At 41.2% G+C, this 13,031-nt stretch overlaps 1 protein-coding gene and 1 long non-coding RNA gene across 2 annotated transcripts in view; both read right to left on the bottom strand.

The window, feature by feature from the left end:
• Positions 1–13,031, bottom strand: part of LOC125229803 — a 125,046-nt gene that overhangs the window by 22,541 nt on the left and 89,474 nt on the right. The window lies entirely within an intron of this gene.
• The window catches only part of LOC125229544, a 47,861-nt gene continuing 35,791 nt past the window's right edge, over positions 962–13,031 (bottom strand). The window contains exon 6 of the long non-coding RNA XR_007177415.1: positions 962–1,369. This is a non-coding gene — a long non-coding RNA (uncharacterized LOC125229544). The remainder of the gene's footprint in view (positions 1,370–13,031) is intronic.

The following is a 13,031-nucleotide window of genomic DNA, read 5'->3' as shown; positions in this document are numbered from 1 at the left end:
ATATGGTTTAAATGGACTTTAAATGTGGTGTTTACTATCTTAAAATATGTGGTAAAACTGGTAATTTATAAAAACTCTTATTACTTAATTTATTTGAGTGAAATTAATAATTGTGGTAGCAATTTCTGATTCTTCATGTAGCATCGAGCCAGTGAGTGTTGCTAACTAGTTTTTCAAGGTAAATTCTATCAAGTTGGTTAGGGAAACAAACTATTCTTTGGAATAAAAAGCATAGGTTTGTTATAGGGCCCAGTGGCATGCGAGCGCCGTCCACTGATGACAAGTCAAAAGCTTCAAGGAGTTACTAGACTTATTTACTTCGTTCTCAGTGGTAGCAACTACTCGGAGCCTTGATGATACATTAGAAGGATCGAGAAGTTATGGTCTATTAGCAGTATTGGGGAAAAGGGGGGTTTAGCTAGGGGAAAAGAAACAAAATAAAAGGGGGGGGTTAGTTAGTAGATAGATAGCCCTTCTGGCTTGGCATAGGACTCTCAATAAAGCAGCTTGATTGAGATTAAGGATCCTATTCCGCAACGCAAGTTCGTACCCAAGCCAGGATCACTAATAGAGCGTAGCGGTTGTTTTCCAAAATAATTTTTAATATTTATTTCATGTATGTTTCACTCACTAGCTTTTATTTTAAAATTTCTTCATTATGTCATTAATTTTCTCACATATAACTTTCTAGGCCTAAATCTGATAAAATACTCTTCTATAACACTATATTATTATGCTACAATAACCTTTATTCTTCTTTAAAATATAAATAAATAAAATTTTAAAAATTAGTCAAAAATACAGCTGATACTCATTAAAGGATCTAGGTTATCGCGGTTCACGTCGAAGGGTTCTACTTATTCACGCTAGACGATCACAAGGCCAAATTTACGGGGTATATTTAAAGGGGGGTTAGTTATACTAATGGTTAGTCAAGTAAGTAAGTAAATAAGTAAGGTGAGCGGAGTTTTAGTTACATTTGGTTCCGTGACCAAGGGATCTAAGATGTGCTCTGTAGAACACATCTTGGATACCAAGGTTTACAAATAAATAATAGGAAGTAGCCGTTGCAAGGTTACTTTTGGTGCCGAGCAACCAGAATTTTAATAACCTTATTTTATTAGCCTTACCAGGCTACATTTGTTGTTGTGAATACGAGTGGGTGTGCTGTATTTCTGACTTATTTCATCTCTAAATAAAACTCATATACCTAATATTTTTATTCAATCGCTATTTCATAAAAACAAAAATAACTTTATCGTTAATAAACAAGTCTGTAGTATTTTCTTCCATTGTTAATTCTTGCCGCGTTCCGAGCGAAGTTATGCATCAGTACAGAATCAATTATATTTTCGTCTTCCTCTGGTATCTGTAAAAATAAAATAATAAAATTAAAGTAGCGTAGTAAACTTAGACAAAATCTATTTCTAGGAAATTAGCTCATAATCGCAGTGGTTGAACTAAATATTGTCCCGATTAGACAATTTTAGCACCATTCGGGTTGCATTGCTACGTAGCAATTGTTGGCATTGGTGCATCTTGACGTTCCTTTGCGTCTATGCATAGTACTATTATTTATTCTGTGTCTTAATGTATGTTTTTGTAACTGTGGTGCTGTTCGCTCTCCGGGTGTTGTTCACATTTAAAAACTTTAAATGTGGTTTTTCAACGCATTTATTTGCCAAAAACAGTAGACGATAATAAAAATGTTCAATTTAATTACATGTGGTTTACGATGGAGTATCGTTAGCCAGATTGCCGAAGTGACAGCGACATCTAGCGAGCAATCTTATTATTAAATTAATATTAGGGTTTAACATTTTAACAAGTACTTTAGAAGAGTTTGCCACCTAGTGACCGAAATTGGAAACATAAGTGTGTGAACTATGTATGTATATAGCAATAGAATTTCATGTTAAAACAAATAGTTCTCTATATGTCTAGTACATTTTCATAGCAGGCTCTGCCATCTTCAGGGCTATTTTGAAAGCTAACATCACGTTTGCACTTTACACCGGAGATCTGAGAGCTTCGATGCTGTCTTATATAGTCCATGAACACTAATATGTATATTCTTAGTAGGCGCCTGTTATACAGTACTTCATCCATAGGCAGTGTAACTACTAGTTAGAACATTAAGTAGGTCGTTATCATAGTCTAGATGTAAGATGATTTTCCTAAAATAATCCAGGGTACCTAAGCCCTAGATTTAAGACCTAGTAATACAAGAAGATAGGCTCTAGTCTAATGGTTATGGGGGCGCGATTATTCATTGTCGCGCTGAAGTACAATATTATATGGGGCGCCCCGCCATTTTTCTATGAATACTGAATAGCTACACGCATGTGGTACTATGACAAGTACATCCTTCGATGGATGGTTTGTTTGCATTTCAGTTGTAACTCTATAATCTAAAATTTGGCTGACAGGATTTCATACATCATACAATAATTTGCCATATTGTTTGTACGGTTTGTACCAAATATTGTCACTGTAGCGCAGCCGTGAGAAGAACAGGTTTCTGTCTGTTAAGATATACGTATTAATCATGTTAGGACTAATTTAGTTCATTAGCTTATAAGTCATCATATATTTTCATATTACATCCGTAGGAAACAAGCATATGTCCCTCTTGATGGTGAGAGGTCACCATAGCCTATATCTGCCAATTATTTCAATAAATTAAATCCACTGTACGAATTTCAACTTTCTATACGCATATATTTTTACTGTAGTAACACAAATAAGTATGTATGTATAAACAAGATTTTCAATAGCTTCATATGACATGAGTTCGTTATCTTACATGATAAGCTGTAGGCTAGTCTAAAATAGTAAGTGTAAAACCATACAATTATTATGTTCGGTAGATTGGGTACACAGCTTTTATACAATATTTCACAAGTCAGGAGTATGCCAACATACTGTACTTCATTACAACCATGTCAAACATATCCTACGAAATATTAGCATTACCAGCATCTGGGAGGTCGTACCTCGCCATACCTTAACTCCACCACTGCTTGATCATTGTCACAATTGCTTAATGAATTTCATGAAAATTGATTGAAATTTGTAATATTCCTGTTAAGTAGGCATAGATAATAAGCACTATTCTATATAATATAAAGCTACAACCCGACTGACATTTTTCAAAAAATAGGCAGAAGGGGGATTTGAAGGTGGCAGTGTTTGGTGTGGTCGTATAGAGTTTGGTCCTGCGACCCCGGATAGATCAGACCGTCGGTCTACCGGTTCCGGGTAAAAAAATGTTGGACGGCCTGGCCAAACGGCTGGAGTTAGCCGGGGAGTGTTCGACCAAATGTCATAGAGGACCCTGGGCAGTTTTTGACGCCGCCATTTTTTTTTCAAAATGGCCGACTTTTTTTTTTGACGATTTTTCAAGTTTGTTGTAGAGAGCTCAAATTTTGGTCATAGAATCTCCAAGCGGCCTTGATTCGAAAGAAATAAAAAAAATTTGAAAAATGCTACAAATGTGGGAAAACTGGCCACTTTTATTTTGTATGGCAACTTTTAAACCGTAAGAGATAGCCGGGGGGTGCTCGACCAAATGTCATACAGGTCTCGGAGTAGAAAAAAGTTGCATTAAAAAAAATTCAAAATGGCCGACTTTTTTTTTTGAAAAATTTCAAAATGGGCCTAGCGCGCTGAGATTTGGCACACGGGTGGAAGGTCGCCCCAAGATTTATATTCAAAAAGAAAATTTTGAAAAATTCAAAATGGCGGCCTTTGAGGGCCAATTGAAATTTGAATGGATGTTTTTCTTTTAAGTACCATAGCTCCGTAACGGTACAAAGAAGTGAAAAGTGCTCAAACCAATGTTATACAGTCACCCGAGGTCCATCGAATGGCATTAAAAAAAAATCAAAATGGCCGACTTTTTTTTTTGAAAAATTTCAAAATGGTCCGAGCGCGCTGAAATTTTGCACACGGGTAGACAGCCACCCCAAGATTAGTATACAAAAAGAAAATTTTGAAAAATTCAAAATGGCGCCCTTTGAAGGCCAATTGAAATTTGTATGGAGGTCTTTTTTTTTAAATCCCCATAGCTCCGTAACGGTAGGGAAAAGGTTAAAAGTGCTTGAACTAATGTTGTACAGTTATCTGAGGTCCATCGAATGGCATTTACAAAATTTCAAAATGGCCGACTTTGAATTTTTTTTTTTTTTTTCGGTCCGAGCGCGTTCAAATTTGGCACGTGGTAAGAACGGGGGCCAAAAATAGAAATGAGAAAAAAAAAATTTGGAAAAGTCAAAAACGGTGGCGAGAGGGGACAAAGTCAAATTTCCCTACCAGTTTGTATGGAGGTTTTTTTTTAAATCCCCATAGCTCCGTAACGGTAGGAGAAAGGTTAATAGTGCTTAAACTAATGTTGTACAGTTATTTGTGGTCCATCGAATTGCATTTACAAAATTTCAAAATGGCCGACTTTGAAAATTTTTTTTTTTGTTTTCCCTACAGACAGTGCTCCCACAGTAACTACGCGGAGGGCCGAAGGCCGCGGGCGTGTAACTACGCGGAGGACCGAAGGCCCGGAGCGTGTCTGACAGGCTCCCAAGCACGCGAAGGCCGCAGGCCGAGCTGCGGGCAGAGTGCTCCCAAGCACGCGAAGGCCGCAGGCCGAGCTGCGTACAGACTGTGCTCCCAAGCAAAACAATAACAAAAAGTATCTAAATAAGCGAAGCGGCGGGCCGAAGGCCCGACGCGGAGCTTCGAAACCCAGCGAAGGCCGAAGGCCGAGCTCCGCGTAGGGCCGAAGGCCCGGAGCGTCCCTGATCGGCTCGCCGGCGGACCGGGAAGTTGGAGCTTAAACACGACCCAATAGTAAAAGTGTCTTAGAGAAGCGAAACGACGGGCCGGAGGCCGCAGGCCGTAGGCCCGTCGTGAGCTTCTCAAGACACTTTTACTATTGGGTCGTGTTTAAGCTCCAACTTCCCTACAACCCCCACAGTAACTACGCGGAGGGCCGAAGGCCCGGAGCGTGTCTGACAGGCTCCCAAGCACGCGAGGCCGTAGGCCGAGCTGCGGGCAGAGAGTGCTCCCAAGCAATTAATCAAACAAGCAAAGCAAAAAAACAAAAAAGCATAGCTCAAAAACAAAAAGCATAAGCATAGCTCAAAAACAAAAAGCAAAAGCAAAAGCAAAAGCAAAAAAACAATAAAGAAAAACAAAAAAAGAACACCGCGGGGCCCTCGGGCCCCGCGCACCTTTAAAAAACTAGTTAATATTATATATAGCTGCAACCCGATTGATTTCTAACCTCTCCCTATATCTGGAGAACGGCTAAACCGATTTTCATGGTCGATGTGTCGTTGTATAGAGGGAGTCGGGAGACGTATGGGAAAAATACGGGATCTGGTCTCCGACTCTTGGGTCAAAAAATGTTGGACAGCCTGGCTAAACTAGGGGGGTTAGGTGGGGGTGCTCGACCAAATGTCATAGAGGACCCTGGGCAGTTTTGGAGGCCGCCATTTTTTTTTCAAAATGGCCGACTTTTTTTTTTTGACCAAATTTCAAATTCATCCTAGAGATTTGAAATTTTAGTCAAAGAATCTCTGGGGGGCCCTGATTTCAAAAATAAAAAAAAATTTTGAAAAATGCTACAAATGCGAAAAATTTGGCCACTTTTTTTTTGTATGGTAACTTCTAAACCGTAAGAGATAGCTAGGGGGTGCTCGACCAAATGTCATACAGGATCCCGATTAAAAAAAAGTTGCATCAAAAAAAATTCAAAATGGCCGACTTTTTTTTTTTTTTTTTTTTTCAAGTTGGTCCGAGCGCGCTGAAATTTTGCATGCTGAGAGGTATGGGCCCCCAGATTACAAATGTCAAAAAATTTTTTTCAAAAATCCAAGATGGCCGCCGTTATGGCAAAATCAATTTTTCAAGTAATTTCGCGAGCCCGAAGGGCGAGCTTCAGGGTGGGAGGCCGAAGGCCGACCCCGCGGAGGGCCGCAGGCCCGGAGCTCACCTTTGGGCTCCCACCCGGGCCAAATCCAAGTAATTTCAGGCGAGGCCGAAGGCCTCGCCGCGGTCAGAGAGTGCTCCCATACAATTTCCTTACAAAAGTGTCTAAACAAGCGTAGCCGGCGGGCCGAAGGCCCGACGGCGGAGCTTCGGAGCCGAGCGAAGGCCGAAGGCCGAGCTCCGCGTAGGGCCGAAGGCCCGGAGCGTCCCCGATCGGCTCGCCGGCGGTCCGGGAAGTTGGAGGTTACACACGACCCAATAGTAAAAGTGTCTTAGAGAAGCGAAACGACGGGCCGGAGGCCGCAGGCCGCAGGCCCGTCGTGAGCTTCTCAAGACACTTTTACTATTGGGTCGTGTGTAACCTCCAACTTCCCCACAACCCCCACAGTAACTACGCGGAGGGCCGAAGGCCCGGAGCGTGTCTGAGAGGCTCCCAAGCACGCGAAGGCCGCAGGCCGAGCTGCGGGTAGAGAGTGCTCCCAAGCAAAACAAAAAAAAAAGTATCTAAATAAGCGAAGCGGCGGGCCGAAGGCCCGACGCGGAGCTTCGAAACCCAGCGAAGGCCGAAGGCCGAGCTCCGCGTAGGGCCGAAGGCCCGGAGCGTCCCTGATCGGCTCGCCGGCGGACCGGGAAGTTGGAGGTTACACACGACCCAATAGTAAAAGTGTCTTAGAGAAGCGAAACGCCTGCGGCCTCCGGCCCGTCGTGAGCTTCTCAAGACACTTTTACTATTGGGTCGTGTGTAACCTCCAACTTCCCTACAACCCCCACAGTAACTACGCGGAGGGCCGAAGGCCCGGAGCGTGACGGAGAGGCTCCCAAGCACGCGAAGGCCGCAGGCCGAGCTGCGGGCAGAGAGGGCTCCCAAGCACGCGAAGGCCGCAGGCCGAGCTGCGGATAGACAGTGCTCCCAAACAAAACAATAATCAAAGTGTCTAATAAGCGACGCGGCGGGCCGAAGGCCCGACGCGGAGCTTCGAAACCCAGCGAAGGCCGAAGGCCGAGCTCCGCGTAGGGCCGAAGGCCCGGAGCGTCCCTGAGAGGGGCTGGCACGTGAGCCCGGCGGGCCGCAAGGCCCGCGGGGCGAACCCACGCGGTCAAACTGCTCACCCCAAGTGTCTTAATAAGCGTAGCGGCGGGCCGAAGGCCCGACGCGGAGCTTCGGAGTCGAGCGAAGGCCGAAGGCCGAAGGCCGAGCTCCGCGTAGGGCCGAAGGCCCGGAGCGTCCCTGATCGGCTCGCCGGCGGTTCGGGAAGTTGGAGCTTAAACACGACCCAATAGTAAAAGTGTCTTAGAGAAGCGAAACGACGGGCCGGAGGCCGCAGGCCGTAGGCCCGTCGTGAGCTTCTCAAGACACTTTTACTATTGGGTCGTGTTTAATCTCCAACTTACCTACAACCCCCACAGCAACTACGCGGAGGGCCGAAGGCCCGGAGCGTGTCTGAGAGGCTCCCAAGCACGCGAAGGCCGCAGGCCGAGCTGCGGGCAGAGAGTGCTCCCAAGCACGCGAAGGCCGCAGGCCGAGCTGCGGATAGATAGTGCTCCAAAACAAAACAATAATTAAAGTGTCTAAAAAGCGACGCGGCGGGCCGAAGGCCCGACGCGGAGCTTCGAAATCCAGCGAAGGCCGAAGGCCGAGCTCCGCGTAGGGCCAAAGGCCCGGAGCGTCCCTGAGAGGGGCCGGCACGTGAGCCCGGCGGGCCGTAAGGCCCGCGGGGCGAACCCACCCGGTCAAACTGCCCACCCCAAGCGTCTTAATAAGCGTAGCGGCGGGCCGAAGGCCCGACGCGGAGCTTCGGAGCCCAGCGAAGGCCGAAGGCCGAGCTCCGCGTAGGGCCGAAGGCCCGGAGCGTCCTTGATCGACTCGCCGGCGGTCCGGGAAGTTGGAGCTTAAACACGACCCAATAGTAAAAGTGTCTTAGAGAAGCGAAACGACGGGCCGGAGGCCGTAGGTTGTGTTTAAGCTGCAACTTCCCCACAACGCCCACAATAATTACTCGGAGCTTCGAAACCTAGCGATGGCCGAAGTCCGAGCTACGCTTAGGGTCGAAGGCCCGTAGTGTCCTTGAGAGGGGCTGGCACTGTGAACGGCGAACACACGCGATCAAATTGCCCACCCTAAGTGTCCTAATAAGCGAAGCGGTGGGCCGAAGGCCTAAACTATGTGACCCTTTAGGTACACAAAAAGGTAGGTATGTTTATTTTTTAAATTTAAATAGAATTATTATTTAATCTAAATTTACAACAGGAATCCGCCTATATGATTGACGAATCATAAAAACTAATTCATCACATAAAACGGCTGTAAAGGTATCACAGTAAACATAAGTCAGCTTCCACCACCTAAAAAGTTAACTTAGAATTATATTAAATGTTATGAATTATGTTAAATTTGGTATGGTTGTAGGTACATAACTTAAGCGTCCTCATGCTTCGTTTACATTAACATAATATCTTTTACAAATTGTTCGAGCATCGGGTCCCGAGCATCTGGAGGCGTGCGTGGGGCTGAAGTCAATACGTAGAGGCCTCTTGTAAATAGACAATTTTTTACTCTAAAGTTCATGTGACACCAACTGACTATTATCATTGTATGCACTACGGTAGTCCACCAAAGGACTAATCCTCTTATCTATTCATAAACATTCTCTTAAGTTATCAAGCCGACAAAGTTCGTTTGTCCCTATCCATGTGATAGAAAGGGACAAACGAACATGAACAAAAAGGACAGGTGGTGACTCGCCAACTCATTATATGGGTCTCCGAAAAACTGCCGCTAGCACGGAGCGACAAGGGGACAATATTGTGTAAGCGGCTCAGGGTGTGGAGAGGTGTATGCCACTTTATACCCAGTCTGTACGAAACAGCGACTATGCCAAGTCGCGTCTTATGCATATTTCACTTCCATCCTGCAGGCACCCCGCTCTGGAAGGCCAGTTAAGGCAAGCCAGAAGTGAAAATCACGTGGTCCCTGCTCAGTGTTCACTCCAGCCGGCCAATGAGGGCAAGCCGAAGGGAGGGGCCTGACCGACTCTCGGGGGCATGGAACCCAAGAGACGTCACTTCCCATTCAGCTCGCCCTAAGATATGTACTTATATTATAATACAATGACACCTGTTTTGGATAGCCACAGATAAGTATGTACCTATTTATTACTTGTATGTATATTACTATAAATAAATAAAATAAAATATAAAAAAAAACACAATTATTGTTTTATTATTAAAAACATTTATTTTAAGATAACTTTTATCACATGCAGTTTTTATAAATTAAAATCATATCAATTATACATTATTAAGTATTAGTATTTTAATTCTTTACATCACAACAATCATTATTATCAGTAATCACAATAATTTTATTTACATAAATATCCCTTATGCTGATAATCATGATATAATATTTATAAATAATAATAATACTTTTCTACAATTGTTATCATACACAAAAAGGGCTCAGTGAACCCCCACAGATTTAAGAAAAGTTTAAAGTCTGAATGGACACTCGGTGTTCAGTGTTTGGCGGAGCATGCGGCTGGACATGCCAGAGTGCATACAGTCTATACAATGTCAACTCATGTTACTTGTATAAGCTTCAATTATTTGACATGCATACAAAACACCCCATCTCACTGCAGGCCCAATATGAGCGTTCACTCAGGTCTTACACTAATATTGTTGTTACATAAACAATACAATTCACATACCATTGATATGGTACAAACACGGCAATGGTATGAGAATTGCTGGCAATTGTGTTACTCATGTAACTGCAGCACCTTAAGAGCGACATTGAATAAATAAATATTATAGGACATCCTTAATAATCAAATTTAATAGGACATTTCTAAAAATACAGCAGTAAGTTTAAGACATTACAGTTACAGATTGCCAGCCTCTCACCTATGCCACAATTTAACCCATATCCCACAGCAGGGTTTTACAACACCTACGGGAAGAAAGGAGGTAATGAAATTCTTAACCTATCACCACACAGATATTATCATGAACATACTAATACATGTCACTTTCTGATGAAATGAGTGCGAGTACAATATATTTAAAAAAAAACATCTAACAGATAAAGATATTTGATGGTATTCATTATAGTTGTTAAAAAAATAAGTTACGACAGCATGTCATGGACCCTGAGAAGGGTATAGAAATGTATTCATAATTTACAGACATAATTGTTAATATATTATATTATTTGATACACTAGCAGCTGATAGCTGATGCGTGTATATCACTGCACTTGTTGTTCTATAGTTACTGTTTATATTTTAGTTTTAAATGTTTATCAAGTCTGCTTTGGAAACTGTTCATTGAAGAGGCACTTATCACTGTTTCTGGTAGTTTATTTCACTCGCGTACGACACGGTTTGATTGGAAGTTCTTCCTAGGATTGCTTGTGCTGTGAACGCGAGTAATTTTCAAGCTGTGGCCTATAAGACGATGATTCATACTCATAACAAACAGGTCCATAAGGTCAGGTAAGTCATAATACTCATGTATGATCTTGAATGTTTCGATGAGGTCACCACGCTGTCTCCTTTGCTCCAGGCTTGTCAAACCAAGGCTGGGAAGCCTTTGATTGTAGGCTAATTACGTAGTCCATAAACCATCTTGGTTGACCTGCGTTGCACCTTTTCAAGTAAAGTAATATCCTTCTGAAAGTATGTGCTCCAAATTTGGTAAGCATATTCAAGAAGTAAAATCTTCAACGCCATATAAACCATTAACGCCGGATAAAACCATTTTCAGCGTGGGATGGTTTCACGATATCTAATGATGCATTCTTGGTAATGTATGTAAGTAATATACTTTTTTCACATGTTTCACGTTTCAGTCAGACATCTCAAAAGGATCTCTTCTTTTGGACAATACCTGTCCTCATGTTTGTTGATACATCCATTATGTGTTTAATCTAAAAAGATAAAAAAAAATTAGTATTATTAATCCAAACAGTTAGGTTATATATTTTTTTGGTATATTGTTCAAATATACTAAACTATACATAAAATGAATGAAAATATAAACATTTCAAAACAGAAAAATGGGTATTGTTATACTTACAACACATTAGAAATCCATTAATTAAGTATATTTAATACAATATAGTATAGGAAACGTTTGGCGCCAGTTAGCCGTGGTCTATATTTTGACTTTTGACATTGACAAGTTAGTTTTATTTAGTTGTCAGCAATGTTACCAGTATAATTTATTTATTTAAAGCATAACGGTGTGCTTACTTAGTACGTGTTTGAACTGTAAATGAGATTGTCGTTGTAATAATAATAATATACATATATATAAGAAAAAATATTATAATAAATTATGATCATAAGCTAAAAAGTATAACAAGTTTTGTTAACAATAAATGTACTCTCTTTTTTTTACAACAGTAACATTGTTAGAAATATCAAAGCTTTCCATTCATTATTAAACATGTAATTTTTTTTTTATATATGAACATTCAACGAAATTTCGGAATTGTTCAAATATTTTTTCTTTCAAACTTAAAAAGAAAATACGGTACAATATTTCTGATGATTATTAATTTACTTTTTAATATAGAAAGTCTTCACTATGTCTGATAGTTAATAGCAGGCTTTATTTATTGGCTGTTCCTTTTTTTTCCTAAGTCTGTCCGTTACAAAGTAATAAAAAAAGTTATAAATTTTTCACTTTGCCGCTGCATTTTTGAGGTGAGTAGATGTTTATTTTCATATTTGCTCATTTTAATAACAAATATTATGTATTTTCACATTAAAGTATTACACAAACTATCAGAATAGATTAAACTCATAAAATAAAGATTAGTCAGGTAAAACCGTCCAAATTTTGGAAGAAAATACTTTCAACTATCATTAGACATAGAACAAGTTTAGTATCAATAGATATTTACATTTCTTAAATAATTGCATGTGCATCAACATTGTTTACTTTTCATTTATTCCATCAAATATACAACAAGTTATTACAAAAATCGTAAAATAAATGTCGTTCCAATTTCAAAATAGGACGCTTACTTTTTGTTTAACGCCATTTTGTTTTTTCCAAAAATTAGGTAAGCAAGTAGTAAATTTAAATACATAATTATTTCTTAGATACATAATGATACGGAAGTGTTTTTATGATTGAGTTCTGTAAAGACATTTACATTAAAAATGTTTTCACTGTAAAATTAACCCTTAAATGCATGACCTTGACCAAGATTTATTCAAATTTGAATTTTAACATGCCGTCAATAATATATATGCATTTGGGGCTGACTCACACCAGAATAACAAGTATCGGTGGCGCCGGAGTGAAATAATTTAAACTTTAATTTAAAAACACTAATATCAAACTCAAAAAGGTCGCGCAGCGATGAGAGCGGACGTGCAGTACCGCGTTTCTTGGCGACGGCGAAGCTAGCACAACCGCGCGGCCAGAGGAGTGCCGCGCGACCTGTTTAAATTTGATATTGGTTTTTATAGATATGTAAATAAAGTTTAAAATATCTCGGTTGCGGCCGGCGACGGCGACGAGAGTCCGCCGCGGCGGCGGCGGGCCGCTGCAGAGCGCTGCCATTTCGGTGTAAGCCAGCCATAAGAATTAACTGTTTTTTCATAAAATTTAACACTGTGTTTCAGAATATACTGTCCAACGACGATTGTATTACAAGGTATGTTTTTAATACAAACTCTTACTTCTATAACGACGGTTCTATGACGACCGGTCTGGCTCAGTCTGTAGTGACCCTGCCTGCTATGCCGCGGTCCTGGGTTCGAATCCCGGTAAGGGCATTTATTTGGGTGATTTTAGCACAGATATTTGTTCATGAGTCATGGATGTTTTCAATGTATATAAGTATGTATTTATCTATTTAAGTATTTATATCGTCGCCTACCACCCATAGTACAAGCTTTGCTTATAGTTTGGGGCTAAGTTAATCTGTGTCAGGTGTTCCCAATATTCAATATTTCAATATAACATTAAGTGTTTTTATTCAAAACTGTCTCTAAGGCAGCGTTCCCACTTATGCGTCGCGTGTC

Source organism: Leguminivora glycinivorella, chromosome 9, assembly GCF_023078275.1.
Source record: "Leguminivora glycinivorella isolate SPB_JAAS2020 chromosome 9, LegGlyc_1.1, whole genome shotgun sequence".
Taxonomy (NCBI): Eukaryota; Metazoa; Arthropoda; class Insecta; order Lepidoptera; family Tortricidae; genus Leguminivora; species Leguminivora glycinivorella.
This window is presented reverse-complemented; position numbering and strand designations above follow the sequence as displayed.